Source organism: Mandrillus leucophaeus, unplaced genomic scaffold (assembly GCF_000951045.1).
Source record: "Mandrillus leucophaeus isolate KB7577 unplaced genomic scaffold, Mleu.le_1.0 Scaffold304, whole genome shotgun sequence".
Classification (NCBI taxonomy): Eukaryota; Metazoa; Chordata; class Mammalia; order Primates; family Cercopithecidae; genus Mandrillus; species Mandrillus leucophaeus.
This window is the reverse complement of record NW_012103188.1, coordinates 2,010,240-2,032,852: the sequence shown is the minus strand read 5'-3', so window position 1 is coordinate 2,032,852 and position 22,613 is coordinate 2,010,240. Positions and strand designations below refer to the sequence as shown.

At 38.0% G+C, this 22,613-nt stretch overlaps 1 protein-coding gene across 1 annotated transcript in view; it reads right to left on the bottom strand.

Annotated features, from left to right (window-relative positions):
- Positions 1-22,301, bottom strand: part of LOC105544651 (latrophilin-3-like) — a gene marked incomplete at its 3' end in the record, with an annotated part of 429,398 nt that extends 407,097 nt beyond the window's left edge. The window contains exon 1 of the mRNA XM_011987212.1: positions 21,770-22,301. The remainder of the gene's footprint in view (positions 1-21,769) is intronic.
- Between the last annotated feature and the right edge of the window lie 312 nt (positions 22,302-22,613).

Genomic DNA, 22,613 nt, shown 5'->3' with positions numbered 1-22,613 from the left:
AAAAAAAAAAAAAAAAAAAAAAAAAAAAAAAAAAAAAAAAAAAAAAAAAAATCTGACAGTCATCCTTAAGAATTATTATTAGAGGTGCAAATAAAATGATGCCTTCAATCTTCATTTTCTATATTTCCTCAATAAATAGCCTAGACAAACATCAGCATGAACAATCAGTTAATGCTGGTAATTATTACAGTTCATAGTGCTTTTCTACTATCTTAACAATTTTCCCTGCAAATGTTCCATACATTTGACAAAAATCAGTAATTATAACCATAATATCGAACCCCTCACTACAATTCCTTTTAAACAATTAAGGACCCCTAAGAGGAAATACAAATTTAAAATCAAACTTTATTATTATGGGAAAGTGATGTTGTTGGTATTGTTTCAGGAGGAAATTATTCCCTTTGTAGTCTGGGTTTCCCTTTCTCTCTTTCTTGACTGTACACTAAGAAGACTAGAATATGGAACCTCATTCCTTACCAGTTTGGTTCCTGTACTCACATGAGTCCCTGTCATTCTTCTCACTGGCATTTCCAATGGAGCTTGAAATTAACATTTTTTTGGCCTTATGCCTAATTTTGTTTTGTTTTGTTAGTTCAAAGTTGTTTTCCTTTAGTGATTTACTTTATGCAACATTTTCCAGGAAGTCAGCATAACTACAGAAGCAAGCAGTTTGTCTTAACCAATGCTATAGAACCAAAGAGAACGAGGAATATAAAAAATATTGCTTGTTATTTCTTTGTGTTTGAGATGATGGATATGCTAATTACCCTAATCTGAACACTCTATATTATATATCAACACATTGCTAGGTACTCCATAAATATGTACAATTATGAATTCATATAAAATAAAAACAAAAACATATATTTAAACTTCTTCCACGAATTACAACAGAGTTAAAAGAAAGGTTAAGATAAGGTTTATGTTTGGGACCCCAAAAAAATCTTGACCAGATCACATGTTCTATTTGGACAATAAACTACCCAAGAGTATCTTAACAAGGTATCTCAATATGAGATTAACACAAACATGAATGAGCATATAATCTAAATGAAAAGCAGAATCTAATTCAATGCTTCCAGAAGGATTTAAAAAAACCCAGAATTCATAAAAATAAAAATCTGAAAGGCTTCCCTGCAATTATGGTTATGATAGAGTTGGCACAGCATGGTTTTAACCACATAGAAGATTAATATTTATTTTCAACAAATGTAGCTAGAAAAATGTTATTATATCTCCTCCTTTTTTCACTGGGAGCATGCTGATTGAAATGGATTCATTTATCTATGCTGACAGCTAGACAAAACTATATTGTGAATATTTTTTATCTCTGATTAAATAAGAACTTCCCAACATCTGGTTTGCTACAACAATTACATAAAATTATCTAAAATAAGTTTTTTGAATATGCTTAAACATGTCACAAAGTGTTTAACAGCTCTTTTAATAAACTACTCAGAAAAAAAAAATAAATAGTAAAGCAACTTATTGTAGAAGTATTAATTCTAATAAGAGACTCAAAAACATGGAAAAATTACCAATTCACTTTCATAGCAGTTAGGATTACAAATAAAATATGATACTTGGTTACCCAGAACAAGAACTTAAGGGTTTTTATGTCCTTTCAAAAAAAATCTTTTCAGCTATCAAGAGAGGCTTAAAATTGTCTCTCTCTCTTTTGAATACTGTAATTAGAGAGCAGACAATGTCTTATATTGAAATAGCAGTTCTTGAAGAGGACACAAATATTGACATCATATTACAAGCCTACCTTTGAAGGGCAAGTTCTCACAGGCCAAATATACAGACACACTGAGTCCTAGTTCATACACCTCTACAGGTGCTTTCAGAAAACCTGGCTTCAAAATGTTCTGGAAAACTATACTATTTTATTAGGTATGTCAGTTGTATATTTTTCCTCATAATATCGAATACATTTGCTAAATATTATTTAATTATAATCCCTAATTATTAATACATGTTTATGAAACTATTGCATTCAATAAGAGAGAAGTTAACTCAGGATAAAGGTCTCTGAGCTCATATTCCGGCCTCTGTCACAGTAACTCTTTGCAATAGTGAGACTGTTTTCTTAAATTGTCACTTTCAAAATAAGCAATTTTCTTCAAGTTCTAAAAGTAATTGATTTAGGGGAAAATGTTCATTGGGGAAAAAGAAAGACTATGTCTGTCCTAAAATACTAAGTATGCAAGCTGTATTTTACAGTCCATATATTATGTATATATGCCTACAGAATGCGGTATTAGAAATAAGTAATAAAGTCATTTCTGGCGTGCTTATCTGACGCTGCTATAAGTTTCAGGCTTCCATTTGTATCTCACAAATTGCCAGATAATCATTCCTTTCAGAATAAGTCAGAGATAAAAAAAGACAGTTTGATATACATGAAGCAGCATGCCAGAATGATTCCAAATGGAAGTCCCTGAAGATTGAAAGCAGCAGATATAAAATGCAATGTCAATCTTGCAGAAAGAGCAGGAGCAAAGGGGAAAAAAAGGAAATGGCTTGAACCACTGTGTTCCACTCCCTTTTTCTACATGAAGCAAGGGTGGTGATAGCACTAATTTTTCCTAGCTGAATCTCACAATGACTAAACCTTCTGCCCATGCATTAGATTACATGACTGAATTTAATTCTCACGATCCTTCTATGGAACAGATATAATCAGTCCCATGATGTAGAGTGTAAACTGATACTTAGGAAGTGACCCAAAGTCACATAGCTGCTATACGGCAGTCCCGTGGTTTAGGCTCAGAGTCTTCTGATTCTAAAGCTCATGTTCTAAATCACTAAGTATCATGACACAAACAAGTTATTAGAGCTTGTGGTTCTATTACCTTTTAAAATCATACAAGACACATTTCACATATGCTTCATCTAATATACAAAGCCCTTACCTTCGAAAAAATCAAATCTCATTTTCATAACCAAATACTTTAGCTTATGAAAAGACTAAAAGAAGTTCCAGCCATTGATGACTTTGTATTTTCTTTTCTTTCTTTTTTTTTTTTTTTTTTTTTTTTGAGATTGAGTATTGCTCTGTTGCCCAGGCTGGAGTGCAGTGGCACAATCTCAGCTCACTGCCACCTCCGCCTCCCAGGTTCAAGCGATTCTCCTGCCTCAGCCTCCCGAGTGACTGTGGTTACAGGCGCCCGCCACCAAGCCTGCCTAATTTTTGCATTTTTAGTAGAGGTGGGGTTTCACCATGTTGTCCAGGCTTGTCTCAAACTCCTGACCTCAAGAGATCCTCCTGCCTTGGCCTCCGAAAGTGCTGAGATTACAGGCGTGAGCCACTGCACCTGGCAGATGACTTTATAAATTTTCATAGAGGTTTAAAACAGGAAGAGAAATAATCGAAAGTCATGGCAGAATGTCAGAAATGCCATAAGAGAGAGATGACAAAGAGCAATGATGAGTTAGAGGACAGAACACAAGGGGAAAATAAAATATTTACATTATTAATGAAAAGCATAAAAGCTGAAGTGTTTCATAAGTTCTTAAATAATATAGTCAACTATATTGTATCTGTCATTCAGAATATTAAACCACTATTAGAAGAAAAATGTACTACTCTCTTCTCAGGTATCATCGAAACAGGAATTCCCTGACTTCAATGATGGGTATTTATAAATAAATCACTGTAAACAAAATGAAAGATCTTCATGGTTTCAACTGTCTTAATTAAATTAAATGCAGTTTCAACATCTGGCTTTATGGTTTTTAAATAGCATTTAAAATACAAACATATTAAAAATTCTAGTTACATTACAGGTCTCCAGAGAATGCCTTTTAACTTTCAGGTAAAAAATAAATCCAGATTAAACAACTGGATACAGAATGATAACTGCAACCATATCTTATATAGGTAGATCAGTGAAAAATTGTAAAGTTTAGATGAGGTCATTTAACCAATGATCACCATCTCATTTAGGTCCTCCATATCTTTATAATCTAATTAGAGTACAGCATAGTACAGTCAAAATGGGTATTATTCAATGCAGACCACTTCTTTACACATGAATCAACCAGGCCAGAAAGAAGCAGGATCTATCCTTTGCTGCTTAGCTCAGAAGCAGTAGGGCAGTGGCTTAGACGCTCATGTAGCTGGTCTCTCCACAGCCCCTCTTGATGCCTCCTCCAATTATGTCTACACAGAGCAGCCAACATAATCTTTTTAAAATGAAAATCTGATCTTGTTATTACCTTGCTTAAAACCTTTAATGGCTTCCCATTGCTCCTAAGATAAAATCCCAAAATACTTAACCTTAGAAAACACTACAAATTCTGCCTACTACTTACTAGCCAGATCTCATATCACTTCTCTCAATCCTTATGTTCCAGGTTCTCTAACCTCTGAATTCCTCACAAGAACTGAGCCCCTTTCTTTAAGCCTTGAAACAGGAGGTTCCCTTCTTCAGGAAGGCACTACTTGACGAGTTCATAAAATGCAGTATTTTTCCTGTTTAATCTTTATCACAATTGTGTTTAACTGTGTCATATGAGAAGCACTCAAGCTGGGCACACCAGTGGCTTATGCCTATAATCCCAGCACATTGGGAGGCCAAGGTGGGTGGGTAACTTGAGCTCAGGAGTTTCAGACCAGTCCAAACAACAAAGCAAGATCTCATCTCTACTTAAAAAAAAAAAAAAATTAGCTGGGCATGGTGGTGCACACCTGTAGTCCCAGCTACTCGTGAGGGTGAGGTGGGAGGATCCATTCTGTTTAGGAGGTCGAGGCTGCAGTGAGCCATCATCGTGCCACTGCACTCCAGCCTGGGTGACAGAGCAAGACCTTGTCTCCAAAAAACAAAAAAAAAAAAAAAAAAGAAGAAGCACTTAATAATTTCTTGATAAATGAATGAAAAAGATTAATGATTCTAAATATAGTATCTTCTATTATAAGACTCTTCCTCTTTTAAAAATTTGATTTCACTAAGTTAATTTTCCTAAACCACACTTAACATTTTGCCCAAAGACTCCTAAACAAAAATCATTTTTTAAAACATACTTCACTATTACTTTATTAGTATTAAATAATTTGTTCCAAATAATTAATACATAATCTTTATCATTACATACTGTAGAAAGTCCCCCCAAATTTAAATAATAACCTTAATCCTAGCAGTGAAAAGAAGACAAAGTCTACTGTCTTTACTAAACAATAATACCACATTTTCCTTAACAATTGTTTTCCAGATTGATATTTTACTGCTATTCTTTGACAAATAGAGTCATAACCATAGCCTTTTCTTTAGCACTGGTATTCCTAAAGCTGGCTCCTCTATTTCTACAGAGTTTCTCAGGGACAAAAGATACCAGGTACTTAGTAAGTCAATAGGGATGGGAAGAAATAAGGATAAGGATGAGTAGGAACCAACCTTCTGGAGTAAAACTCTCCTCGTCACAATACGAACAGATACATATCTCCAAAACTAAACTCTGAAATCTTCATTTCAATATTTGTATAGATCTTATATATTCCTGCTCATCTCAAATCTTCAGTGCCTGACCACTGTTTATGGTCAATAGAGAGTTTATTTTCTGGCATCCTGAAATTTAATAGTAAAACTAGACAAGTGGTATTGAAACATTCTCAATGTTAACTCACTTTCTCTGTAAAGGAAAAATTTCAGATTTGTTGTCTCCATTGCCACATGAAGGCATCAATGTTCAGTTTTCCTCCCTGTACTCAGCTCTATTAACCTCCCCCACCAGAACATGCTTGGGTCTGTGATGAGCTCTTCTGATGACAGAAAGTGAAGAGAGCACATTCTCTAGGGCTGCCTAGTCAACCTTCCTATCTCAGTTCACATGTCACTGGCTCTGGGAAGTCTTTTCAGATCCCACTCACCACCCAGCTCAGACAAGGTCTGATTCTGCTGCTAAACTCTCATAGCATCCTGGACTTTTCCTCTGTAGCACTTACCACAATTTTAACTACGACTAAAGTCTCTTGACTAATTAATGAGGGATACATTGCTTAATTCCTCTTTATTTCCATGATTTTGCATGTGCCATAAAGTCAGAGGCTCTTTCTGCCATGTTATGCTCCACACCCCCAGCACCCTGCAGACATCTGGTGCTAACAAATAAATAGTGAATTATAAAATTAATGATTTAATGAAACTAGTATTTTGGGAACTGTAGAAAAATGGTAGAACAATTTAGAGGCCCACTTAGGAAAAGGTAGCAGCTTCAACAACAAATTAATGAAAAAATTAACACAAATAATAAAATGTATTGGGTGCTTATACAAATCTAGACAGTGTGCAATATGTTGTATGTGCACTACCTCATTTAATCCTCACAGTAACTCTGAAAGGTAGGTATTGTTTTTCTCCTTTTTCCACACATGAAGAAATTAGGCATAGAGAAGTGAAGTAACTTTTCCAATGTGACATAGAGGAAAGGTTTGAAATCATGCTTTTATGATTCCTTTGCCCTTTTTCTACTTTTCCTCTTTGATTTTCATTCATGTGTATACATTTTTATTACTGTAATTGATACTTTTCTATTTATGTGTTTATTAAGCCCAGCCAGTAAAGATCATTTCATTAATGTAGAACTAAACACAATTTAATGTTTGAACCTTATAATAAATTGTAATAATTTTACATAAATAAATTCAGCCATAAGAAAGAAAAAGGAGTAAAAGGAGGACATTGAGAATTCTACACTCAAGGTATACACTTTTGCTTTATAAATGAAGAAAAGTTGAAATTGCCTTGATACAAGGTAACACTACTATGGGCCCAAAGCTCTGAATCTAACAAGTATTGAATATAAACATAAGAAAAAGAAAGCTGATATAACACACTACAACAATCCTCAAATCATTTATTAGGAACAAAACGTATTACTATCCTTAATAATAGAGAAATATCATAAAAATATATCAGACTCCTTAATGGTTTTAAATCATGCAAAGCATCTTCATTATGTCACTTTCCCTTTAAGCCATCACAAAAAGATGGTTTAATCTATTTCATCTTTTTAAAATATGCTATTACCACATGCAATACTGAGCCTTAGCTCTTGACAAAGGAAGAAATGTAAATTCTTACATCAACTACCTATTAAGTTTTTTTTTGAAAAGTACACCTTGCAAGCAGAAGTATTCTAATAAGCTTTACCATTTTATTTTATCCCATGGATATTTTAGGGTAAAAGGACCACCCACCACCCTATCTTCGACTTACAGATGACACAGACCTACGGAAGTTACGTGACTAATTCGATACAAGATAGAGAGTGATAACATCATTCCTGAAATCAGAAATGAGAACTCTCAAGTGCAAGACTAAGAAATTCCAGGCCGGGAGCGGTGGCTCACGCCTATAATCCCAACACTTTGGGAGCCCAAGGTGGGCAGATCACGAGGTGAGGAGACCGAGACCATCCCGGCTAACACGGTGAAACCCTGTCTCTATTAAAAATACAAAAAAATTAGCTGGGCATAGTGGTGGGCGCCTGTAGTCCCAGCTACTCAGGAGGCTGAGGCAGGAGAATGGCGTGAACCCGGGAGGCGGAGCTTGTAGTGAGCCTAGATCGAGCCACTGCACTCCAGCCTGGGCGACAGAGACTCCGTCTAAAAAAAAAAAAAAAAAAAAAAAGAAAGAAATTCCATAATAGAAGGCAGCATGTGCTACAAAACTGCCATGTCACTTTGGGCAAGTCACTTCAACTCTTGACAATATATTTTTAAGGAAACTAAAACACAGAGAGTCTGGCTTTCAAGATTCCTTCTGTGCCTTTCTTTATTGCACGCGCATGTACAGAGCAATTTTCAATGGCACTTAAATTTATCTTGCAACAGTAACTTCAAAAACTGCTTTCATGTTCAGTTGTTTCTTCTAGGTCCATAAAGCACATTCATGCAGTTATACAATCATTTATTTATCAAGCATTAAACTCTGCCCCATAAATATGTTCTGGTGCAGATTTAAACAAAATATCGATAGTGAAAGTAGAATATGTTTCTACTCTGACTGCTAGAAATGTATCGTAAATATGTCTGTACAATTGGAAGCAGAAGTCACAGAAATACTGTTTAAAGTCTCTCAGAACAAAGAATGAACTACAATGAAATCAAATTCAGTAGGTACCAGCATTACTGGAAAATTGATTTCGAATTGCATTATCCACCTGCTGTTTTACTCTTTAATTTTACCTAAACACTACTGGACATTTCACATTATGTATCTATTTTTATCGTTTTTTTTTTTTTGTTTTTAATAGTCGAGGTCTCACTCTGTAGCCCAGGCTGGAGTGCTGTGGCGCGATGATGACTCATTGCAGCCTGGAACGCCCCCACTCAAGCGATCCTCCAGCCTCAGTCTCCTGAGGAGCTGGGACTACGGACATGCACCACCATGCCTGCCTAATTTTCTAATAATTTTTATAGAGATAGGGTATAACAATGTTGCCCAGGTTAGTCTCAAACTTCTGGGTTCAAGCGATTGTCCTGTCTCAGTCTCCCAAAGTCCTGGGATTACAGGCATGAGTCATAGCATCCAGCCTGTACCTAACTCTTATTCCTACAGACAGATCTCCAATTGAGGTTACACCTAGCAAAACCTGTGTTCCCGTTTACTTATTATAAGCCAAAATGTTCTGTTTAATTACTTTTCTGACCCGTCTACTTTTATAGACAAACTTCATTTATTTTAAATGCATTGACTGATAATTTGCTCCTACTTTTCATACTTAAATTTCAGAACAATAATCCAAACCACATTTGCTTTTGTTCCATAAGAAGTACGGGAAAATAAAAATTTTTTTAAGTTGATACTTTAGATAAACTTAAGAGATATGAGGTCCACTCAAGATCAGTGAAAGAAACTAAGAACGTTTATGGAAATATTAGACACACGGTGGACTCAGTTCTTCATGGAGCAAATTCATTGTATGGTTTTGTTTTAGTAATATGTTAAATTCAAAGACATAAGGCACAATTTTACTTAAATATTAATAATCAGTAAATTTCCATTTATTATTATTATATTGACCTCTGCTTTTACATATTGGTGTACATGTACAGCTGAGCATTAGTAATTCTTAAGAATTACCAAAAACTTTTAGTAAAAGTTACTAACTTTACTAACTATACATAACCAAGAATTAGTAGCCATGAACTATATACACTACTGAGAGTTAACAATTCTTTTTTTTTTTTTTTTTTTTTTTTTGAGACGGAGTCTCGCTCTGTCGCCCAGGCTGGAGTGCAGTGGCCAGATCTCAGCTCACTGCAAGCTCCGCCTCCCGGGTTTACGCCATTCTCCTGCCTCAGCCTCCCGAGTAGCTGGGACTACAGGCGCCCGCCACCTCACCTGGCTAGTTTTTTGTATTTTTTTAGACACGGGGTTTCACCGGGTTAGCCAGGATGGTCTCGATCTCCTGACTTCGTGATCCGCCCGTCTCGGCCTCCCAAAGTGCTGGGATTACAGGCTTGAGCCACCGCGCCCGGCCGAGTTAACAATTCTTAAGTGTTTCCAAAACCCTTCAGAGGACCAGTTATACAGACGGCAATGATGCATCTGGATCCGTAACCAAGTAGAAAAAGTCAAAGGATTATTTACTCCTTGATCTGGTAATTGTACTTCAAGGAATCTGTACTACAGAAAAAACTAGAGAACAGGCCAAGCTTTCAGCACTTGGGTAATCATGGTGACATCACTTATTCTAGCAACAAATGACAACCCACATGAATAAGTAAATGTTTGAATAAATCATAGTATATCTACATTATGAAATATTTTACAATACTTAAAATAATACTTTCAAAAAAATAATGGCATTGAGAAATTGGAGATAATTCTACAAAGTAAATATGGTTTAATCTCATTTCAATTAAAACAAACACAAACACAAAATACAGATGCAGAAAATCAAAGCAAAATTTACGTATGATGTAATCTCTGCGAACATGGTGGTATGCCACTCTATTATGTTATATTGTGTGATTTCAGTTTTAACTTTATGCATCTCTGTATTTCAAAAGTGTTCAACATGAGCATGTACTATAATCAGAAAAAAATTTAAATATGATCTTCTATACTAGGAAGAAAGAATGGGAATCAAAATTCAGCCATTACCAGCACCCAAGTAGAATCGAAAAAGCACGCACAAATGATGTATGTTGAGGAAAAATTCATTCCAGAGTAACCTCTACTAAGCTAAAAGAGAGTAGCCGGGAAGGAATTAACATACAAGGACGGCTAAAACAAAACATATGGGCTAACACAGTGTCCTCTGACATTGATACTATGAGTCCCTCATACAGACTGTTCATTCATTTGTAATAAAGTAGGTTAATTTCTCATATATAAATCTAATGCTTTCTTTCATACCCCATTACTTCTCTTGTTGTTGTTGCTCTAGCTCAACATCCCCTAAATTCAAGGAAGAAAACATATATACACACACCACTGTTATCTCACTATCATCTATTATTCAAGAAAAGTCTCATTGAATAAATGTCTACTCAGAGGCTCTAAGCAAATTTCATTTCTGAACACTACTGTCTGCAGCCCAGCAGGCTATTTCACCAAGATAAAATCACACATTTAATCAAACGCACCAGAAAAAGAAATACTCGCAAAGTTTGCTTAATAACGTCAAATCATAAAAAAAAAAATGTTGACAGCATACTAATTTTTAGTGCTCCTTCTTCTTTGAGGATTTGCAATAGTAAGGAAGGTCATTGTACATAAGATTTCTGCTAATTAGGCCTTCTACTAACCTTTAAAAATTCTTCCAAATTATCTTCATATGTTACTACTTATATTGATTTGGTACTTTTAAATGAAAATGAAAACTCAACATAACTTTCTTTTCTGAATACAGGAAAAGTAACATAATAAATTTAGGAGTATTCCAAAGAATACATACAATAGCTTTAAGCCACCTCAGGTGGTCAAGTGTCAGCATTAATATTCAGTCTCTGGTTTTGGTAATAATGGGCCCATATTAGATGTCTATCATTTGAAAAACACTACTGGATACACTGAAGTATATTTTGTTTGGATGCTTTAGGCAACTATAAAGTTATCCATGCTCAATTATCTGAAATATCTTACTTTATATAATTTTGAATACTCTGCCTCTAAACAGAAGGTTTACTTGAATAAACATAAATTCTCATCAGAAGCATGACATAATGAGTACACAGCAAGTGTAAAATAATTAGACGTCTCAAACAGATGGATGGATACATATCTACAAACTCACTTTTTCTGGTTTTACTTCTATTTGCATTTATTTTATGCTGTATTTGTTCCTATGCCATAAGTTTTTGTTTCTTCAATTTCTTCTGACATAACTTTTTCTTCTGTGCAGTCTCCACTTCTGGTTTTGGAACAATTTGTTCCTTTTCAGTAATGTGGCCAGCGAAGCTCATACATGGGTTAATTCAACCATGAGCACTATCAGGTGTCACATCTTGGGGATTTTGTTCATCTGAATCTACTCAATGCCTAGATAGTCTCTATTCAAACCTTGAAGATCAGCATTATTCTCTGCATTTTTAAGCATGTACAGGAAAAAATCCAGCTCTCTTTGTGCCAACAAACCTGTGTCCAGCTCTCCCATATGGCATTGAACAGAGCCATTGTACAGTGGCTCTACCACTGTAGGATGGAAATGGCACACTGCTTCTGCAAAGGCACTTCTTTCAGATATTTAGTGGCTTTTCATATATACAGAGCCTAGATATCTTGAGCAGTTTAATAGATAACTTGGGTGCTCTTGAAATGAACCTGAAGATTTGAACCTCCCGATTTGCATAATTTTGTTGGGTTTTGTTGGTCAAGTGAGTAAGGAACCATTTTCTAAGATCACTCTGGCCTCTTATAGGAAGAGGGTAAACCCATTTTCAATGATTTTCCTAACCAATTCTTCCAACACCTGATTTGTCCCAGTTATTAAAGAATCACTATTCAGATACTATCAGCACCTCTTTCTTTTTGTGTGAGCAACATCCCTCTCTTAAATGAGCCTTTTCTTCTTCAAGTTAGCTATCCATTACTCCACAGAGGAACTGCAATATTCTTACTGCCTCCACCAAGCTGATGACAGTCGATCAGTATAAGACTGAGTACTTAATTCAGACTGTGGTGAAAGGGAATGAATCCAGTAGTCAGAGAAAAAGAAAACTGGTAGGCTGGGTAGGCCTGGAACTGGTAGGCATGGAACTGAAGAAGAAGCCTAGAGATATCCAATTTTTTCTGACACCTACATAAAACTTCACTCTTTCCCAAGAATCTTTAGGTGAGAAACACAATAACTTCCCAATAAATTAATGAGTTCAGCAGAAAGTTAGCTGGAGGTGTCTTTGCAATTAAAACAGAAATAGTGAAAAAACCCATTCTATTAAATATTTTCAGTTAAATTTAAGTACATATTACTTAGATACTATCATAAAGTTGCACCATTTTAGAATGACTGTAATATTTAACCATCACACATAAAAATTAAGAATCATAGTGAAAACTAATTGAAATTGCCTAAACCTCAAAAGATGATTGTATGTAATTTTTTAAATGGCTGCCTAAGCTCTTCCTCCAAAGCCAACTACAGTTAATAATATAATTAAAACTCATTAGACAACATCAACCAAACATTTAAAGCCAATATAAAGAAAGGCTATAGATACACACATGCCTTGTGTTAACAGAAAATGATTTCTCAATAGTTCTTTGTCCACGCCTTGAAGTCATGATCAGTATTCTGAGTCAAGGTTCAAACAACAACCATAAGCCATTGACAAACCAAGAACACTGAAAATTTGAAAAAACAAAAGGTGTTAATGAAAACCAGTTGAACCCTTCCATTCTTGCCAGAAATAAAATCTCATACAAAAAGATGACCATCAGTCAGGACCATTTCCTTTTATCCAAAAGTCTTTGGAAGAGTTTGAGAAAAAGGAAACGGGGAAGGGGGGAACCAAACCAAATCAAAACAAAACAGGAGACTGTTGAAAACCCTCTTACAGGGCCAGCGTCAATGGAATGCATTTTAGTATTCAGGTTACCCACCCAAGCAGAACATCAAAAACTGGGCTTGAGTCTCTCCTCTATTCTCACAGGCTCAGGCTACTGTGGAGCCACTGGGGCTGTCCTGAATAGTAACACGCTCTGCCTCTGCGGGATGCGTAAACACCAACACAAGCTGATCAAACAGGAGGGGGTGTTGTTTCTACTCGGCTTTCAGTTCCTTGAGTCATACTTTAAAACACCTAATTCTGGTGCAATTTAGCAAGCCAGTCGTCCAGTCCAATGTGCAGTTTACTTTTTCATTCATTTTTACCACCTACCATATCATATCCTTTCCTTTTCAGTATACATGCTGGATAATTATAGAAAAAGTCACACATTTTAATAACTTCTGTTATTGGCACTGTCACTGAAATACAGATGTCAATTCTAAAATTTGGACCTATTTACAAGCCCTTCAAAAGTTTTAGTCTTTAAAGCAATTTTGGGATCTGAATTTTATAGGTTTATCTCATTTATGGCATTCTTAGGAGACTTAAAATCTGGGATTATAAATCTTTTAAAAGTATGAGAATCCTGATATATTCGACGTTTATGATGACTTGACATGGTTACAGCATTACAGAAAATTCTGATGCAGTTAAAGCTTAAAGAATGATTGACATGTGAAAAGATAACAGGGTATTTAATTTAAAACATCTTAAATTGTTACTTTCATTTTATACCCAATTTAAAGTCAATCTTCGGACATACTATTTGGTAGATGTCAAAAATATTTTTCTGCTAGGATTGTAATTTTTGATGGGGAATTCGGAGCAGAGCATAACATTTTAAGATGAAGAGGAGCTCAGAAATAAGTACTTAAAAGGTCAAAAAGGGACAGAAGGAAACAACATAGTAAAAATAAATACAAGACTCGAACCTTTCTCAACTACTTAAGAAAATGCTATTGATTTTCCCAGCTCATCAAGAACTCTTCAATTAAGAAAATGATATTTCATTTAGCTAAGTTTTCTTAATAATGGTACTCAAGGACATTTCTAATAATACTATGACTAATAACAAAAGGTACTATGCATGAAATATTCACTCCACTAGGTACTTTTATATTTACTTCCTATTACTCCACTCAAACCAGCAATGTAGACTTTATTATCTCTATTTTACAGATAGTAATAACAGAGGTAGAAACTTGCACATTTAGGGTTGTATTCAAGTGACTCTCAGTCCAAACACCATTTCTGAGAATCTCATAATTAAAAACACTGCCCAGCTATTCCTATCTATGGAGGATAATTTAGTTTCTACAACACTAAATCAGAATCGACGAAAGTTCTGGAAGGAAAGTGCTATAGTACTAATTTCATAGTGATAGGCTGGGTCAGAAATTATAACAAGCCATAGAATATACCCCAAAAATGTATATAACTTATAAGCACATCTGTAACTTAGAGTTTTCAAATAGTTGCCAAAGTCTCATTCAAAAATATTACACAGTTCTCCAGTTAAACTTTAGCATCTAGTAAAGCTAATCTGAATGCATAGCTTCTTTCACTAGTTAGACATATCACTACTCACAAACAGACTGAACTACAGTATATAATTGCCCCAAGGATCCTTTGCACTGAAAATGGCTTGTTGTGGTGCTTAGATAGTGATTAACAGATTAAGAGTATAGTGAGTCATCTTGATATCACTTCAGAAAAGTGATTTCCTCTCTAATAATTCCCAAGATACATAAATATTCAATTAGGGTCTTTGAAATCTAGTTTTAATTGGGCATTCACATTCACTATCAAACTTCAAACTTAGCTCAAGCTAACAAAGGTGTTTTATTAATTCCTCCTCTAAAAAATGCTAATAACCCTTCATGAGTTTTATAGTGTGAGAGTAAAATAAAGTCAAGATTATCTTTTATATGAAATTTAAAAATTTACCAACATTTTAAGACATACTGTAAAATGGTGTGAAATATAATTATGTATCTGAATCACATGGGGAATTGATTAAAGTTTCCTAGGACTCTCATGAGACCCAATAATAATGATGATGATAGTAATAATAATAGCAGCAAATAATTACGTTATTATTATGCACAAGGAACTGTTTTAAGGACTCTGCATAGATTTACCAATTAAATCTTCATAATCATCTGTTAATTTGGTAAAATTGTTAAATCCATTAAAAATGTCAGGAAATTAAAGCGTAGAGCGATCAGGTATCTTAACCCAAATCCAATAGTTTATTAAACCTAGGCAAACACTCCAGAGTCCCTTTCTGTTCATCTCGACGCCACTCTGCCTTTCTAGGTATCAAAATATCTTGATCTAGGCCCTAGATCAAGGCCCTAGATCAAGATATTTTCCCCTTGACTCCTTTGTAGCCTTCCCAAGAGCAGTCAGCAGATCAGGCTGCATATCTGCTGTGTTAAAGTTTCCATTTCCATAAATGGGGACAAAAGTCTAAAAACAAGTTTCCTACACTGGATTATTTGGAAATAAAATAATGAAAATGCCAAATAATTAATAACTATATCCAACCTACCTATCTTTTTACAGGTTGGACATCTAATCATTTTCTCATCCTACATGGCTCTTTATGTGGCTGGATGGGTGGCATTTTAGAGTACAAGGGGGCAGATCTCAGAAAAGTCTACTTGAGCCGTTCTCAGACTTTCTGGTCCAGGACCGTTTTACACTCTTAAAAATTAATGACCTACATTAGAGAAATGCAAATCAAAACCACAATGAGACACCATCTCATGACAGAATTGCGATCAGTAAAATGTCAGAAAACAATAGGTGCTGGAGAGGATATGGAGAAATAGGAATGCTTTTACACTATTGGTAGGAGTGTAAATTAGTTCAACCATTGTGGAAGACAGAGTTGCAATTCCTCAAGGATCTAGAACCAGCAATACCATTTGATCCAGCAATCCCATTACTGGGTATATACCAAAGGATTATAAATTATTCTACTATAAAGACACATGCACACGTATGTTTATTACGGCACTGTTCACAATAGCAAATACTTGAAACCAATCCAAATGCCCATCAATGATACACTGGATAAAGAAAATGTGGAACATATATACCATGGAATACTATGCAGCCTTAAAAAGGGATGAGTTCATGTCCTTTGCAGGGGCATGGATGAAGCTGGAAACCATCATTCTCAGCAAACTAATACAGGAACAGAAAACCAAACACTCCATGTTCTCACTCATAAGTGGGAATTAAACAATGAGAACACATGGATACAGGGAGGGGAACATCACACACCGGGGCCTGTTGTGGGGTGGAGGCTAGGGGAAGGATAGTATTAGGAGAAATACTTAATGTAGATGATGGGTTGATGGGTGCAGCAAACCACCATGGCACGTGTGTACCCATGTAACAAACCTGCACATCTGTGCATGTATCCCAGAACTTAAAAGTATAATAATAAAGAAAAATGACCTAAAGTGATTTCTTTTTTTGTTGTTTGTTTTGTGTTGTTTTTGAGACACAGTCTTGCTCTGTGGCCCAGGCTGGATTGCAGTGACGCGATCTTGGCTCACTGCAACCTCTACCTCCTGGGTTCCAGCGATTCTCCTGCTTCAAGCCTCCTAAGTAGCTGGGACTATGGGCATGCACCACCATGCCCAGTTAATTTTTGTATTTTTAGTAGAGACAAGGTTTCCTCATGCTGGCCAGGTTGGTCTCGAACTCCTTACCTAAAATGATCTGCCCACTTCAGCCTCCCAAAGTGCACGATTAGAGGTGTGAGCCACTGCACTCAGCCTCTAAAGTGACTTTTGATTATTATACCTGTAACTGTCACCATTCAAGTATTGATAAACTGGGAAAATTCTAAAACTTGCAAATACATAAGAACATATGACATATGCCATCAGAGCAATGATGTCATCACATATCATATACCTTCTGGAAAACGCCACTGAACACTTGTTAAAGAATACAAGTGAAAGGTAAATAATGTCTTAGCATTATCATAAAAATGTTTTCTTTTCACATTTCCTCTGAAGGGGTGTCAGAGATCCTCAGGGTTCCCCAGAGGACACTTTGAAAACACTGATAAAAGAGCATTGTTTGCTTTACAAAGAAACTGACATGGAAGTTTTAGCAGAAAGAAACATTCAGTTGGGTGATTTATTCTTCCATCCCAAAGATAGTTTTCAAAATAAGTAGGATTATTGTCACAATACTCTATTTAAATTCTTGAATAATATGGACCAAATTTTCACTTATTTTAATACCTATTTGTAATCACTTTTATGAAGATACTTGTTAAAATTGAAACTAAGTTCCTGTTTTAGGTGTCAATAAGACATAAGGAAGACATGATTTATCAAGGTCTATAGAACCTATTATGAGCAAATATAGAAACTCTCCCCTTTTATTCACCCCCAAAAATAAATAAAGAAGTTCAATTAATTTCAAGTGGGACAGCTACTTTTCTCTTTTTATATTTTGTGCTTATGAATCGATAAGCACATTTCACAATTCTAAGAAAAAAGTTACACCTGGTTTCTTATGCAGCAGTAGAGTTAATTTTATTGGGCCATGCTGACACTCAGATCAGAGTAATGACATTAAAGATTTGGGGGAAAACCTGCATACCTTAGATGCATAAATGTTATTTACAGGCATGCTCACACTACATTCTTGCAATGTATTACAACGAATGAAAAAATCTGGATTTTTCTCTTCATTGATCAACAACTCTCTAACCCTCTTCCTACCCCTACTCGACAAAACACAGAAAGATAACCAACGAAAAATGTCAGGAGGACCTTACTAATACTTGCAAGTTTTACTTTTTATTTAATTATAAAAATGGTTATTCTATAAAGAAATGCATTTGCATGAAATAAGAAGACATAATAATAATCTAAGGGCAAATATATCCTTGTGGACAAACAAAAAATAAACTACAATACAGCCACATTCTTTAAGGTTCCTCCCAAAGTGAGCAAATGCATATTTTGAATATAATGCAAATCTAGGAAAGAGAAGGCAAAATAGCCATTTGCAAAACTTAAGGACAGATCATCCTTTTAAAATTCCAACTGCTCTAGCCATTCACACCATGCTAAATTAAGGCTGCACAGCATTTCTTAAAATCACTGTTTGATCCTAAATATGAAAATCGCAATCAGTTTTCCTTGCTGATTTCTGGGCCAAAACTCCCCACTTCTAACAGTAACTGTCACTTCTACTTGGCAGTCCTTTTTAAAGAGAGTTTCAACCAACACTTAAAGTGGTCCAAATCAAATCTGAAAAACAATTCAGTTTTGCATCATATTATTTGACTAACTTCAATCCTCATGATTTTATAGTCTTTTTAATCTACTATTTATGATTTCCTTGACTATAGCACACAAAGGAATCAATGGTAAATCAAATCCATAAAAAAATCTGCCTTTCCTAATTAGTAGAAACAATGCCAGCCTGTGTAACTGCAGCCAGTAAGTGCCATACTTGCTATTATTCCCTGTGGAAAACAGTGTTTAAATCTGCAAAATGTAAGAAGATCATGATTAAGAAAATCATTTCTGAAAGACTTTCCATTCATATTTTTGAGGAGCACTCTCAGTCTGAAGGATAATCACACCAAGAAACCTAAAATGAGACATCAAAAGCATTTACCCATCAGGCAAATCACATGCTGGCTTATCACTCTTCAGGCCGGGGATGCCTGATGCAGCCTAACATCTCTATCTAAAAAAACATTAATAGTTCATAGAAAACTTTGTGTTAATCATTCCTCCTACCCCGCTTTTGTAGAAATAGTCTAGTCAACCATATACAGAAATGGATCAGGTTACTGAATACTTAGTGATAAGGAAGAGCTATGGAATGGCATTCAAATACTCTGACACATTCACCTTCAGCTAAAGACAGCACAATACACTGACAGACACAGTTCTAATGACATCAGGACCTGTGGAATGTATGACTGCTAGGGAACACATGCTGCTAGGAAACAAAGAACAGATCTGATCAAATCTTGTAATGTAAGGACTGGGAATCATTGTGATTAGATCTTCTAAAATGGGAGGACAAGTATTCTTTAATCCTCAGAAATATTTGCAAGTATAAAGACTTTAATAAGTATCATCTAGAAATGAAACAAATACATGAAGCTAGATTCTCATGAATTAAATCAAAATTTTCTAAGTTTTCTGTTAGGTAATGGCCACTGAATTAAATCAAAATTTTCTAAGTTTTCTGTTAGGCGATGGCCATTAGCAATATCTCTCATGAAAATATAACTTAAAGTCAAGCATCAGTGATTCGGTGTCTTTTGCAATCTATGCTTTTTCAAGAGGTCAAGGTCTTCAAAAAATAATGAAGACATCCAGAAATTATTGTACCTAAAAACAAAGTCCCCTGTTATATTAAGAGCCCTATACTTTTTAAAACAAAATGGAACACAAGTATTTGCAACAAACACCAAAGCAGTCAGAGCTAATCTAGACCTAAGGAATTTAATACATTTTAATTATTGAAAGTAAAAAGTAAAAAGCAGTTTCACTTGCAAAAGTAACAGTTTGTAAACTGTGTTTATCTTTTTGCATTCTTTACCCTTGCTTTGGTTACAAAAAAAAAAAAAAAAAGATTGGGTGAAACAAAGCTGAGAGATAATTCAACAACAAATATCCTCTTAACTCCTATACAAATAATCTGGTATCCTATTTTGGTGATTATAAAAGAGCTGAGAATTCTATCCTATTTGTAATCCACATACAGATAAATTGGGCGCCAGAAATCCAGATCATTTAGGACCATTACAGATGGAAAAATATACAAAAGAAATCTTACCAAACTCTGTTTATTCTCGTAGGGAAATATAGGAGAGTCTCCAAATGAAAAAAAAAAAGTGCTAAAGAAGTATTTCTTTGCAGATTCTACGATGACATTCTTTAACTAGTGATGATAGCCCATATGACACTAAAATTAGCAGACCGCCTATTTACTTCAGAGCAAAACACAGAAGGCAATTTTTCCTTCCTGCCAGAGTCTATGTGTCTCCTCATTTCCCCAGCAGCTGGCTGGAAGGATGTAAAATCAGAGGTGCAAGAAGCCTTATACTTCCTAATGAGTAATACAGCCAGGAAAGTAAACACAACAGACGACAGCAGGTTCGACTCTAAAGGAGACTGTGGCAGGAGTGCTTACACCGTTGTTTACAATGTGCTCTAACTACCGCAGGCAGGGATCACACGCAGACACAGGGAGGAGACACCCTGGAGGTGGCTCGCAAGGCTCGAGTTCGCCCAACTGCTATGATATCTCTGGCCATAAATAAAAGCAGCGCATGTTTCTATCAGAGCGAGGAAAGTGGCCAGAGAATTCCAGGGACCAGGAGTTATGCTGGCTGGACTCGATTACTTCAATCTGCTGGAGAGATGACTACCCTATGAGGTTCTCATCAGGGCCAATCTGGGATGCATGGAGCGCTGCACTAGCGACTCTCACGCGCCGCACGCATCTCGCCGAGCTGCGCCTCTCCAGGGGAAGGGGACATGGCAAGGCTTCCTCGCCACCCTGCGGGGGCCCCCGTGGCCTCCTCAAACCAGATTTTCCAGTTAAGCGGATCCCAGGCGATTTCAATAAGCAAGCTCAGCTCCAGTAGCATCAGCTCCAGCATCCCCGCAAATATCTATCTGCCGTCCCTGGGGCGCAAAAATGCGCACACACTCAAACGCCGACTCCGCCGCCAAGTAACCCTGGTAGAGGAGGTCGCCCCCACCCCTACACACCACACACACACACACACACACACACACACACACCCCTACAGTGCTGGGGGCCTGGCACCCTAAGCTTCTGAGCTCAGACGCTCCGCTGCAGCCTGGAGCCTTCCCTTCTCCCGAGAGAAGCGCCGAGGTGCCTTTTCTCCTACCTGTAACCCGCCAACCGCGACCACCAATGCTCTGCCCACCCCGCCCCGGCGCCGCGGCCGCCCGGATTCGTGCAACACCGCCGCCCCCCGCCCAGTGCCCACTACCAGCATAGCGCAGCCCGGGCCACCCACGAAAGTGGAAGCTTTCTCCAGTCAAAACCGCCTAACAAAGCCTGGGCACGCAGGTCTAAACCAAACTGCCGTGAAGGGGACACAACAGGCAGGGCGCGGGGAGGCAGCGCGACTCCACGACTCAGGGGCGCGACCTGGGCAAAAGGGGCCACCACGGATGCTCCAGGCAAGCGTCGAGGGAGAATAGTGCCGGGCTCGGCACCCTGCATTTTCCATCTTCCCAGAGCCCAGCTTCTCACCCAGACCCTGTCCGTCCTCCAGCCCGCTCCCGCCTCCAGCCGCACCAGTTCCAGCCAGGCGGAGAAAAGGCGCCCTCCTGTCCGCTTTCTGCTCCCACCAGGGGATGGCACTGGGGTGAGAGGGGAGGGAAAATTCACGGGGTGGGAACTGTTCCTATTCCCCAGCGTGTGCAGCTGCGAATGCGCCCAGTCTCTTATCCCCTTCACTCCCCTCGGCCGCCAAATCGCCGAATGGCTGGAAAAAACTCGAACCCGCGCCAGACCCGAGCGCCCACCAGCCAGGAGGTTCCTTTCCCGCCCCGCATCACGACCGGATGAGTGTGTGTGTGTGTGTGTGAGGGCGAGTGTGTGAGTGCAAGGGCGAGTGTGCATGCACCCCGCACCCCCTCTGTTGCCCGCCCGGTAGACGCCGAAGCCTGCGCCCGGCCAGAGCGACCCCTATTATGAAGAGTGCGAAGCATAAATTACCTTTCGTAACCGCCGGTCCCTGAGATCGTCCCATCAGTTGCTCAACAACCTGAAGGCGGGTGCAGTTTCCACAATCCAGCCATTGAGCTCGGGTCAAAAGACCGGCCGGCCCCTGTGCAGACACCCCCAACCACACGCGGCAAAGAACGAGAATCGAAGCGCAGAGAAAGCAGCAGGAGGGTGGAGACCCCAGTCAAGGAAACAACAACAAAAAGTCTCTCTTCCCTTTCTTCTGCTACACAGCCACGGAGAAAGGGGAAGGAAAAAGAGAGCCAAATGCTCGCCTTCCTTTACGTTCCTCGCTTCACACACCCCAAGGGGGCAAAAGCGGAGCGAAGAGAAAAGAGGGTTCAAATGTCTCTGCCAGTCCACAGTTGCACAACTTCGGAGTCAGGCTCTGTCTCCAGCAGCAGCCGAGGGACCCAGCGGCAGCTATTAACATGCGGCAGTCATAGCTGGGGTTGCTTCTCCTCTTGCTGCTGCTGCTGCTGCTGCCGCCGCCGCTTAAGAAAAGACGCTGCTGAAGAGACCAAAAATCTTCCACCATCCCCCCAGCCGATCTTTATATCCAGTTCTCCCACCCCACCCCCCTTCTCTTTCTTTTTCTTCTTCCACGTCCTCCCCTTTCCGCCTCGGAGCGGGAGCGATGGAATAGGTAGGGGGAGCCGCGAGGGCCAGGGGTGGCTTCTCCGCCAAACCGTCCTCCTCCTCGTCCTCCCGAGGTTCTCTCCCAGCCGAAGGTCCCCTCTCACGCCCGCAACCTCCGCGGACAGCCTGAGCGAGAACCACACAAACTCCTTCCCCGGTGCACGGAGGGGGCGCGCGGGCAGAGCGGGCGCCCGGC